General features: G+C 37.2%; 1 protein-coding gene and 1 pseudogene across 6 annotated transcripts in view; one reads left to right on the top strand and one right to left on the bottom strand.

Annotated features, from left to right (window-relative positions):
• Positions 1-13,691, bottom strand: part of LOC136839164 (uncharacterized) — a 222,989-nt gene that overhangs the window by 131,152 nt on the left and 78,146 nt on the right. Inside the window, exon 1 of one of the 6 annotated variants that reach the window (XR_010853231.1) lies at positions 13,295-13,452. The exons of 4 other annotated variants lie outside the window; for them this stretch is intronic. The gene's annotated coding sequence lies outside the window, so the exon portion shown is untranslated. Of the gene's footprint in view, positions 1-13,294; positions 13,458-13,691 lie in introns of those variants that run through there. One more of the 6 variants, XM_067104844.1, reaches the window with a different exon arrangement.
• The window catches only part of LOC136839163 (uncharacterized), a 103,167-nt pseudogene that overhangs the window by 37,661 nt on the left and 51,815 nt on the right, over positions 1-13,691 (top strand).

Below are 13,691 nucleotides of genomic sequence, written 5' to 3'. Positions count from 1 at the left end.
ATTATTAATTTTACTGAGTCCTGTGTATTGATTTTAATTGTTGTTATTTTTGTATTTTAGCCTGATGATGAAGCCATGCTTTGAAACGTTGGCTGGAAATTAAGTTGAATACACACACACACACACACACACACATATATATATATATATATATATATATATATATATATATATATATATATTTATATATATATATATATATATATATATATATATATATATATATATATATATTGTCATGATATATTCCTCTCTCATGTAGATGTCCGTGCATCATAAATTTTGAAATGCACTTGGCTATTCATTTGACTGTCGGGCCGGGAAAATTGGCGGGCGACGGGCGGAAACAAGCATAGTTTGAACTAAATCAGAGCTGTTAGCACCAGTGTATAGCAGTGTAGGAAGCTCCGTCCATCGCCTGATTCTGGGAAACATTAGGCCTCCCGCTTTCAACCCTCTTTTCACCCCCATCACGCGATGTGGGAGTATTTAGGTATGGGGAAGGTTAATAGGCATAGTGGGACTAGCCGTCAGGTAGGACCTTAACCTCTAAGTAATTAATATTTAAGGATGTTTTCCCCCTGCCCTCTTTGCTGGTTGTCTTGACATGTTTGCAGGGATGTCGGACCAAGATGAGGCCCCTACAAGACGCCACTGGCTTTGGAAGGGCAGACGCGTTCTCATCTCAGTACTGGGCAGAAGCTATAACTCATCTTCTCCGCTTAAGCTGGTTGAAACTATCGTTGACGAATGGCCGAGTCGATTGTTTGGCGCCGCAATTATCAGACAAGGAGAGACCTGCCGATCCATTGCGTTCTGTGTCCAATGATTCTGACTGCCTTTCAAATCCTGAAACTATTCCTGGTCGCAGTCCGATTTCTGAAGTCCGTTGTGGCCCCGCCAAATTTTATATGAATTATTTTCCCCATCCTGGAGTTCAATCCTTCGCAGCAATTAACAAAGAACCCTTTAATGTGCATTTGGCATAGCCCAGGTTATTATTATTAAAACGGGAATAATTGTATTGTACATTAGCCCCTTATTCATTAGCTTGCTTGTTGCCAATCACTGCAGTATTGCTCTCTGTATATATTTAATGAGCCTGCCCCTTGGGTACCATTTTGCATTGTTTGTCTCCTTGTTTAATTGCTAAATCTCTGTAAATAAACCCTTTAAATTGTAAAAGAACTCTAATTCCAAATGGCAACCTTATTCATTCAATTGTAAAACCAGGAAAATCTAAGGTAGGTTTCAAATAACTTTTCCTTTGTTCATAATCTAGGCGCTCTTGGTCCCTTTGCAGTCATAAATTTTAAATTTGTTCAATTCTCTCCCAACCAAGATGACCAGTTATGACTATATATATATATATATATATATATATATATATATATATATATATATATATATATATATATATATATATATATATATATATATATATTGTTACATGTGAGGGTCTTGGTTGATCATGTATTATTCAATTTACGTGATTTTTACGGCCCTGCAAACCAAGATTACACGTAACCTGCCACTTGAAGCCAAAAGTTAACCTCAAAGACAGTAGTTAATTAGCCAAAGGTCGCCAGTTAAGGGTTATTAACCTTAACAAAGAATATTTGAGATGAATTTGATTTTAAACGCAACAGTTCTTCCAAACATTCGGACGCTTGAGGCATACAAAGCATCGAGATTTAACCTGATTTTGCTTACCCTAAATCCTAGGTATTTTACTGGAATAACTGGGTTGAAGCTCACAATATAATAATTAGGCTTAATCTAGACTTCGTAAACACATATACCCTAAGTGGTGGCTGAAGGAAGAAAACAAAGAAATGCGAAATACAGAAAAAAGATAAAAGAATGGGCGAAGTTTTGAACAAAAAGCGACTTTACCTTAGGACGAACGTTGTGCGCACTAACACCGCTGGAGGGGCTTCTGCAATTGCTTCTTCACTTCACTAATAGCATAATAGAAAAAAGAACGGGACAGGGCCACCTTCCAGACGTCTGCCCGAGACGGCGGCTAGTTTCTCTCTGTAGTTCCCTGACCGGCCTGGGTCAAAACAGGCCTACAGTCATGCCTTAGGCGTCTATGCTCTGTTAAAACATTCGCCACGAGAGACAGGTAGAAAGGAAAAAAGGACTTTAGGACCACCTATTCTTAAAGTTGAATATGGAAATTCCTCCAATGGGGTTAAATGCCTAAATGCTACCTATTCCTTTCTCCAACGGATGTTAAAGTTTGAACTGAAGACGCCCTAATGCGGGACAATGGCTTTTCGGTCTTGGTCAGGCTGATATTATTTACAATCAAATGTTACGAGCTAACAGCAGTAATATTTATAAAATATATATATATATATATATATATATATATATATAGTTACGAATATACCTTTATACTTACTTGATTCTGGGCATCAATGGATAATCGCAGGGAGTTCTTTACATTATCAAGAAATCTACTGTATTTCTTTAAGCATCTGGCCAGATAGACTGATTAAGACAACTCCGTAGATAAATAACTCAAGGGAAATACTGTGACTTAGGGCCTTCTTCATGTGAGGGAAGATTACGTAAACTCAAGGGGTTGCTTAATTAATTATATTTGCTTAGTAAAACACAGATCAGAAGAATGATGAATTATTGGGCAGGTATTAATAAGGGCCTGCTAAACGAATGAATCCTACACAGGAGAAATATTCTACGCTGATGATGTCTTCATAATAGGAACATCGCATAGGCATAGATTAAGGGGTGGCATAAGGCCACTGCACATGGGATAGAGCTGAGTGGTTCCACAGAAAGGGCCGATCTGCAAGATATGCAAGACGGTTACTTGCAAGAATAATAAGACGCTCAAAGGGAACTGACTGAATGCACAAATGGTGCCAAACAACTCAGTCCAACACTAAATGTATAATTACGTTAACACTCGATGCTTCAACACAAATTACTGAAGGTGATCCCACAATGGAAATAGAAAATAAATCAGACAGAGAAATAACAGGAATCGATACTGACTAAGAAACCTTATTCCAGTACATTACCTTCGTCAAGATGACGATGTCCTCATCCAATAGGGCGCTGACATTGGAGGGGGGAATTAAGGGGATGCCACAACAAAAGTATTCTGGTTCAAACCTTGGGGTCGAACACATGGAGGTAAGGACATCTGTCCTTGGTGGTGTTCTGAGCCCTCTCTCCTGAATGCTGTTGCATCGTCTTTTCTAACCTTGGGGTGGGGGTGGGGTTATGCCTGGGCATCCAGATAGATGGCGCAAAACTCAAAATTCTCATTTTTCTATAGCGAGCACATGGCATCCAGTAAGACCTTGTGGAGAGGTTACCCTGCCTGAGCAGTGGGCGCCAACTTTTCTTTTTTGGCTCCTCCCTTGCCCGTTGTCTGATGCCATCGAGGAAGGCCTCTTGGAAGGTCACCTGGAAACAGGGCCTTAGGCAGTCATTTTCTACAGAGAAAAGGATTAATGTACAGAGAAAAGGATTAAAGGGTTAACTATTTTGGGAATGAAGGAGAGAGTTGACGAAGGGGCAAATGAAAACCCACAGCTCTAATAATTAAAACGATGTAAAATGGGTGAGGTTGCTTGAAAAGAAGTTTCCCTCGTCAATATATATATATATATATATATATATATATATATATATATATATATATATATATATATATATATATATTATATATTGTTTTGAAAAGAACTGGACTAGTCTATGATTTGCAGTGAAGGTTATCACCGTGAATGACAAGAATCAGTGTGATAATTATGTAAAAAGAATATAAACAGGCTCATATTTTACATAAATATTCACAGATATGGACGAGCAGCCCTCGGTAAAATTGACTTCAAATGAACAATTTTGAGTTATTTTTTCATAGCCATCAAAAAAGTGTTACCAAGGCTCACTGCAACATATTTTTAAGGCCTGCTCGTTCCATAAATTCAATATCGAGCCATAACTATTTATGGAAACTTAAAGGGGGAGACGTTGTGACTCGAAATCTTACGTGGATTATGCTCTAATCCTTGTACTTGTGGTTTTAATTACACACACACACATATGTACTATATATATATATATATATATATATATATATATATATATATATATATATATATATATATATATATATATATATATATATATATATAAATAAATGAATTTTAATCACATCACCGTGATTCATATATAAGCATTAAGCTACAAATGTCTTTAATATCCAATTCGCCCTGCCTTGAAATCATATATTTTCATATAAGTTACCCAAAGGAAATTTTTAGTTGATGATAAGTTCGCCGTCTCATGGACGCGTCACTGTAGTTCTGAGTTCTTGTCTTCCGTGGTTCGAGCCCACGATACAACGAACTTCTCATCAACTAAAAATTCCCTTTGGGTAACATGTATGAAAATATATTATTGCTAAGGTAGAGCGAATTGATATTAAAGGACATTTGTAGATTAATGCATATATATATATATATATATATATATATATATATATATATATATATATATATATATATATTTATATATATATATATATATATATATATATATATATATATATATATATATATATATATATATATATATATATATATATAATATTAGATGGGCATCTTATATTTAAGTTTGTATAAGTTTACCATTATCCCGAATATTAATTTTCTATAATATGTAACGTTTTCTATGATATGTACCGTAAACTGCAAGCATTTCGAAGCTTAATACCAATGACGTAAACAGAGATTAGGCAGGTGTCCTAAACCTATAACAACATTTAAGGGAAATAATATCCTCTTCCATGTACCTTTAACGGTAATCCTACAATTTAGAGGTCCAAATTCATTGCTCCTTTGTGTGTGTTTGTTTAAGTTTTCTTACCTATTTTCAATTTCTTCTTTGACAGATCTGCAAGCAGAAGTACATTTGCTAAAAAAAAAAAAATGAGCAGTTTATCTGTTTACAGAAGCAGAGATTGTAAAAAAAAAGGGGGGGGATAACGCTCTGCACACCATGCTGCGTTTGTGGAGTGAGGGCTTGGGAATTAGGAACCAACCAGGAACCTGGCACGGCCTCTTACCTTCAGCAGCCAATTTTTGATAAATCTGAAAAAATGAGTAGTATATCTGCTTACAGAAGCAGAGATTTACGATTTTCTCAAAATTCTATGGGTCCGTATCCCCTAAGATATGTTTTCGTTTATTTACGTTCGCTCTTTGTTCCCTTTTTTTACAATCTCTGCTTATGTTAGCAGATAAACTGCTCATTCTTTTTGTTTTCCATGATAAATCTGTAAGGTGTCAAAGAAACGAGCAGGTAAAAGTTACTGCTACTTTATTACAGATCCAGGCAGCTTTATATTACGGCCGACTGACGCCGGGCCGTGAGAGACAATGGAATTGACTGTGACCTGAGGTCGAAACAATAAACAATAATATGCAGTGAACGAGTACAAATTACAATACAAAACATACAGAGCTACAATATAGATACAGTCTTGATGCCTGTGAATGAAGAAACATGTGATACACAATGTGTGACATTCAGTATAAATACCATAAAGTAAAAATGATTAAAATGCGTGACCTGGCACGTTTTAGGCGTGACTAATTGAGCTTGAAGAAAACGGGAAGTCACCAAAGAAAACAAGCTCAGCGGAGACTTAATTAATGGCGCCGCCAAACACTATCCTGGCGCCGATTTGGTGACTTTACAAATACTCCCCCCAAAGACGAGGGACGCGTCTGATTAATCCCCCTGTACCTGCTGGGACGCTGAAGGGTGCCGCGGCTCCTTGAAGATAACTGAGGGGCCTCCCGCCTGTGAGGCTGCTGTTTGGGCGGTTCCTTCCTGGGCGGGCGGCGCGGGTGAGGGCGTGCTGGAGTGCGTTTGGGCGGAAGGGTGCTGCGTCGCTGCCGGGACTCTCCGACAGGAAGGCGGGCTTTAGCCGGTCTATGGAAATCTACACCAAGCTGCACTGCGTTCAACTCGACTCTGAGAGGCGTCTGCTACGGATTTTTCTTGCCGGGGAGGTACCTGACGGAACAGGTAAATTCGGCCTATGGCTGAGAGGTGGCGCTGCTGTCTGGAAGACCATGCGTCCCCCTGCTTCGTGAAGGCGTGAACCAGTGGCTGGTGGTCTGTGAAGATTGTGAAGGGCGTCCTCCAGGAGGAACTTGAAGTGCCGAACTGCGCGGTACATCGCGCAGAGTTCCTGTCGAAGGTGCTGTAGCGGGACTCTGCGGGACTGAACTTCTTGCTGAAGAAGGCGATGGGCTGGGGCGCCGTTGATGATTTGCTCCAGAACAGCACCGCAGGCAACGTTACTGGCGCCTGTCGTCAGCTGGAGGGAGCCTTGGGATCTGGTGTGCCAAGGCGGTTGCCTTGGTGAGGGCGGCCTTCGTCAGGAAAAGGCCTGCTACTTTATTACAGATCCAGGCAGCTTATATTGCGGCCGACTGACGCCGGGCCGTGAGAGACAATGGAATTGACTGTGACCTGAGGTCGAAACAATAAACAATAATATGCAGTGAACGAGTACAAATTACAATACAAAACATACAGAGCTACAATATAGATACAGTCTTGATGCCTGTGAATGAAGAAACATGTGATACACAATGTGTGACATTCGTATAAATACCATAAAGTAAAAATGATTAAAATGCGTGACCTGGCACGTTTTAGGCATGACTAATTGAGCTTGAAGAAAACGGGAAGTCACCAAAGAAAACAAGCTCAGCGGAGACTTAATTAATGGCGCCGCCGAAACACTATCCTGGCGCCGATTTGGTGACTTTACAAATCTATGTGCTTATCTTGACTTTACGTAATGCAGTGAATTTGGACCCCTAAACTATAGGATTACCCCTTTAAGATGCTATATCCTGTTGTATCGATACTGTAAGGGCGTCAAATCGCCTCTCCATTCTTGTGTTTCGCTCCTCATAGGTATATTAATCACGTCATATGTTACTTGTTATAATTTCAGATACTTTATGAATCTCATTGTATGCATGATCGTACGGCCTTTCCGCCGATATATATATCTGCCTTTTACATGTTCTGTAACGCATTATATTATGTCCTCTTATGCCTGTTAACAAACACAATTTCTGTATAGACGCGGCGGGGGGCCACAAGTCGCCCGCTACCTTTCCGTATTATACACACCTGTCGAGAATAATAAAGAATCAGTCTTTCACTTCTGACATTCCTTTAACCTCACAATTCTATGTATAATTTAAAATGTCTTTAGAGCACCAAAGAATCTAATCGTGAGAAAGCTATGTACATATGTAAGCGTTAGCGACGATGATATCGATCCATACATTAAAGAAATTCTCAAGTTTTATTTCTATATATTAAACCATTATATGAAAGAAATTTCTGATGACAAGAGCACCAACTGTACAAATCTAGACAACAGCCATGAGCTTGGACTGGAGGCTGGAGTTCATTTTAAGATGATCATATATTTTACATCACATAATCTTACGTGATTGAGAGTACCGTAGCACCAGATGTGGTTTCAAGTGATCTTCTGTAAAAATTATTACCAAGTTATTTCCATTTTTTCATAATGGCAACTGATCAGCGAATATTACTTGGTAATCTATGCATAAACTACTTTCCGAACTAATACTGGACCAATGTCTATAGTACCTAGGCATAATTTGAAGTTCTATCAGTTTTCTTTTGTAGCAAAAAGGACAGATCTGGAAAATCGAAAGTGGGTAGTGTTCAGTTTTAAATTACTTCCTTGAGATGAAGTGACGAAGCTTAGTTTGATTCCAGCCATATATCACCGATATCATTTCATTCCAGTCATACCCTACCAATTCATAAAGGTTATCTCATGGCCTCAACTCTATAGTAGGTATAACTTTCCAGTAAACTGACTTTTATCATACTTTGCCGACTAATTGTAATATTTTTTGTATTCTAGCAAAAGTTTGCCAGGATTTCTTTTGGCCTTTGCTTAAGTTGGCAGGTCACATTGAATAACTGAAATATCAGCATCACCATCTCCTCTAACGCCCAACTGACGTTCTTATGTACTACTCGTCCTGGAGTGGAGTAAGACAATTATGGCTGGCCTAACCTTGGTGGGGTGAAGATTACCCTGACACGTACACGATTATCCCGTCGAGATTTCGGCGTTTAGATCATATACAATTTACGATACAATGAACATCCGCAACTAATATTTTTACTCTCTTCTTTCTCAGCTATAGCTGCGACCCACAACAGCACAACCAGAGGCAAAATAACACGAACAAGGCATCAGTTTCAACGGCAAATCCCTGCTACTACTACTACTACTACTACTCGATTAACATGCTATGCATTGCTGTTAATGTGTAGCCTTGGATGACATATTTCGACACAGCTGAATTTGTATATCCTCGGTTTTCTGAATGTGTTACATGTTTTTATTCTTTGTTTATATCACACATTTGTACCTCATGAACCTTGGTCACACTGAATATGTTCTTGTTGTTCATCAATGCCTGTGTTTTGTCAATGTTTTCGAAACTGAAGAGATTTCAGTTTCCTCTAGCACTGACTATAATCCTTTAGTATTCAAGGAAGTTACGGTCACCTGATTCACTAAGGGTTTATTCCGCGACACACGATTACTTGGCGTACACGTTTTCTTAAGTTGATGTTTACCTTGGGAAATTATCTTTATGAGTAACATGTGCATTTTCGGTAAACTACTCAATCTGCTGTAATTGGAGATAAGTTATCTTGTTTACGAATGTTTGTTGTTTCAGAGAGAGAGAGAGAGAGAGAGAGAGAGAGAGAGAGAGAGAGAGAGAGAGAGAGAGAGAGAGAGAGAGAGAGAGAGAGAGAGAGAGATAATAGTTTGAGAATGTTTTTATGAAGTATTACTAACCTGAGAAGAGGAAACTGTCTGTGATTTATCATCAGTGAGTGCTGTCATGTAGAGATGACTTTTATTATATGGCTAACTACAGTATATTTTGCAAAAAGAATGATATGAGAATATAACGTAACTTGAAAGAATAATGGTAGAGAAGAGGTCATGACGATTAAGTGTCTGATGCGAAAGTATATAGAGGAGCCGCAAATAATGCTAGAGAATGTAAGCTGTCTTAAATGATTATTAATTAAAGCATCGTTTATCCTACATAAAAAGTCAATTTACGACGGATGGAAGACTTAGGAAACGTTTGCACACTGAAGAATGTTTTCGGAAGTTCTATGAAGACTGATATTAAGGGAATAAATAAAAGCCAGCAAAGGACAAGCAAAAGAGAAAAAGAAAATGAAAAAACCTGATTATCAGGGATAGTTCAGATATAATGAAAGAATGGCTAAGTAATGAAAAGGCATTATCTGTAACCTTTAACATTTCTTCTCTTGATGTTATGTACCTATGGTGAACATAAGGCTAGAAGGGACGTGGGAACGTTGTTTAAAATAGCATTTTTAAAATTTTATTTTATAATTTAACTCTTCCTTTTACTTACAGATAGCGAAAAGAATGGGTCGAGGAGAATTCTGGGGCTGCAACGTTGACTATGATCCAGATTGGAATTTTACGGACAGAAGAAACTGAGGGATAATATTATGGAATTATGAAGAGTCAAAATTAGACCCCATGCTGTAAATACAAGGCAGTCCTTTTTTTCTAGCCTAAGTTCTAGTAATTATTCTTCATAAGATCTGAAAATTTTCAGTCACCTTTCTTATTACTTTTTCAAGTCCAGCACGGTAATATTTTTCTTTGTACTTCATTTGGAACTCGCATATTCTTCACGTGTATGCTGACTACAGAAATTCGTAGTTTTCTCGTCATAAATATGAAAGATTCGTAGGTTGACAGGATTACTGAAAAGTTACAGAATCTTCGGTAGTGAAATTGACATCTCTTTGAAACCCAGTTTTAGATTTTAGGCATTATACTTCCGGTTAGAGCTACTAAGACTGGGAGTCACTAAATGCAATGGCTGAGCTTGGCCACCTCGGCCTGATCACACCGAAGAAATATGGGGGCCTTGTCGAAAATGGGGGCTGTCGAAAATCACGTTTACTGTGCCATGTTGTGTGAAATAATAGCCCGGTATGGATGCCCCTCCACTGTCATGTTTACAGTAAGTGTTGTAAATGTATCTTTGTTTTGGAGTTGATGTCTTGACTGATATTACAAATATACTGAACAAGACTGGGAAGAATATCAATAGGTTTCGCCGGTGGGTTCAAATAGAATCCCAGAATGCTTAGGTAACCCGGAAGTCGGAAAAAAATTGAGCATGTTGAAGTCATTAATAACCGAGGAAGAAATACTTTTTCATTTGGTCCAAATTTTCATATCATGTTGCATTTCTCATCTATTTACATTCTATAGCTATGCATATTGGAGCCGTAGTAACCCTCCTTTTCTGGTACCACAATAACCCGAAGGTGAAAGATTATCTGCCAATAATCAATAAGGAGTAACTTGTTGGAACTCTGTCCTACTCGGATCCTGCAACAGGATGGCCAATGATTCATTGCCAATCTTGACGTATGTCTATGTAGTCAGTATGAACACTACGTAAAGCGATGTATTTCCTTCCTTGGAGCCATTTTCTGGGGGGGTTCCAGAACAAAGTCATTCATACAAGTTTTGCATGATCACAGTCACGTGCAAGTTAATTTTTTTTTTAAATAAAATTGTAGTGTAAGCACTTCGCACTTTTATTACCTATTAAAAATGTATCCACAATCAGCCGCTTCCTGCCATTATCCTCACGATTCATAATGGGTACTTTACGTTTCTCAGACCTTACGCCCTCAGACTTGCAATCTGATAATTAGACTTTATGATTTTTTTGTAAGACTTGGATTGACATATTTTCCTCTGGTGGCCATTTCTGGTACTCTCTTTCGTCTAAAGTGAAGTGTCTCGATGAGGGAAACATCCAGCTTTTGATGTACGGATCGTGGGCGTCGTTTACGAGATAAAGTGGTATAAGTCGGACTGAACGCATTAACCCTTACAGTTTCCTTCAAAATGAAGTAATTGTTGACTGACTTCCTCAGTCAGTAATAAACTTTATTTAAAATTAAGTCACCATCATCCAGGTTTATTGATTTTGGGGCCCTTATATCGTTCGTCATTTGTCCCATGTGGGAGGTTCCATTAATTTACCTAGTTCAATTTCTGTTAGATAAAACTCACCTCAATAAAAATTAAGACTTCGAGATTATATCTGAAGAGAAATCTTTCACGCTTTCATATGATGTTATTTAAACTATACTTAATGCAAGTTAAAAAAAAATTGACTAAGTTCATGTTATATAGTTACGAAAAAAATATTTTCATTGCATTTTAAAGTTTATAATGAAAAGGTTAAAACCAAAATTTTTCCTTAATTTTCATACTACAATAGATAATTTAAATAATAAAAAGTTTCACTGGTTATCGTCCACTAACCTCTGCTGTATGAATTTTCGGCTAAAAAAATTGACTTATTAAGTACTACCAAACCTATGGTAGATAAGAAGCTGATTTTTTGCGAGCAAATGCGTCTTCGCATCCGGATATTATGCTAGAAATTTCTTGATGATCAAATAAAGATTAGTATCCGCAATATTGTTTTGAAAATCAACAAAAATGGATAAAGTTCTGAAAACGACAGTAAACCTGTCTATTTTTTTTTTCACACAAACACGAGCGCACTCATACAAACACACAAGTTACCCATTTAATAGAAGAGTTTTCTTTAAAACAGCTGTAATTATACAAAAGAAAACGAGAAAACTTGGAATTTTAGGCCTCGCTATTATGGTTTATTTCTTCATGTGTAAATGAATAATTCGGTATAAAAAGTTAATCAAAAAATTATAATAGATGATTAAATTACTCATATATATATATTTACTTATTTCAATGCCTTGTTTTAAACCTATGATATCGATGCAGTAACTGTCAACATATATATATATATATATATATATATATATATATATATATATATATATATATATATATATATATATATATATATATATATATATATTGTATGTTGACAGTTACTGCATCAATATCACAGTTTAAAACACATTTAAAATAAACAATAACTTCCAGGCCTACCTACCGCCAAGCTTTTTTTAATGGCAAGCAAGATGTAGCATCACTGTGAAGATAATATGACACTCGTTTAAAAAACTACATTTCTTGGCATGTTTTAAAAACATGTTTACTACACTATGATTATCTCTCCCCATGCTCAACGTCTTGTCAACAAACTAACGACCGAAAAGGCTAAAAAAAGTAATTTCTTTCTGTTCTGAGGCTTTGGAACGATACTTAGAATGATTAAGGACTACTATAATAAAGTAATTTGAACTTATTTGGAATAAATTGTTGTTAAAAGGACAAAACTGTAAAAATGCCAGTCGAATCTGTAGGCATAGGCCTAGCGTTCGTTAGGCCAAGATTATTTTCGTTGTTGTTACCATTCCTAAAGGCTATTATCTCCTTAGCATGATAATTCCATACCGTTTACCATAGAAAATTATTTCTGTATATATCCGAAATTAAACTGTACTTAGAATAAAGCTTAAATGATATAGCTTATTACCAAATGAGAAATTTGAGACCACGGATGTAGGCCTAGGCTACCAATCTTCATTTTCTTGCTATTACCAATTGAGAAATATCGTTTAATGCAAACAAATTAATGCAGCATTTGTTACAAAAGATAAATACAACTACTTTAATTTTTAATCTAATAGTAGAAGCAGTTTCCTATGCTTTGTTTACGTCGTGCTGCAATACTCTCACCAAGTGTGAAGTTCGGAATTTCGTCGTTAAACCACGTTTGACAAAATGCATTTTGTTGAACGACTCTAACAATGCATTTACATGTCTAAAACTGAAAATTTTATAGCACAATCACTATCCTACAGGCCTGCCTACTAAGAATTCTTAACAGGTGTCCTTCCGCATCACAGTAGGCTAACATGTTTACAGACAAGACTTGATGACACAACCAGTAATGTATAGGCCTACTTACTCCAAAGCATGTTTAATTAACTACCAAGATCACTTTTTACTTTATATTATGAAGCCTGTATAAGATGAATGAAGTTCTGATTCCAAAGTTGAAATCGCCACTGCACTTATGTGCCACAATAATATGCGGAAAATGAAAGACATGTTAACAGAGAAAGCGTATCCCAGCTAGCAAGACATTCATCTGCCTAGCACAAAATTATGGGTAAATATACTTCTGTATGCTTTGCTTACCTTGTAAATGTTATTCCATTATCTCTCGATGAATTCTTCTCCCCATTCCGCTGCAGTTTATGCTGCATGACATACGATTACGTAGATAATAAACGATAAAAACAAATAACGGGAAACACTTGGCACCTATTCAATCCCTGCGGTCGCACAAGTTTCTGTGACTGCAACAACGCCGCCCTGGTGGCGGAACAGCATACTACGTACTACGTAGTACCATTATACAGGTAAAACATCTCACGTTATTATTGACTCTTCGTAGTTTCGGGCTTTCAGCACTGAACACTTACCTACATTTCTAGATGAAATTAACAAAAGACGTTCCAAATACACTAGCCATCCTTACCCACAATGCACTTAGGAAAAATTAAAAAAAAGCTCGGGAACTCCACTGGCGTGA

Source organism: Macrobrachium rosenbergii, chromosome 6 (assembly GCF_040412425.1).
Source record: "Macrobrachium rosenbergii isolate ZJJX-2024 chromosome 6, ASM4041242v1, whole genome shotgun sequence".
NCBI lineage: Eukaryota > Metazoa > Arthropoda > Malacostraca > Decapoda > Palaemonidae > Macrobrachium > Macrobrachium rosenbergii.
The sequence above is the reverse complement of the archived record's forward strand: the minus strand, read 5'-3'. Positions and strand labels throughout refer to the sequence as shown.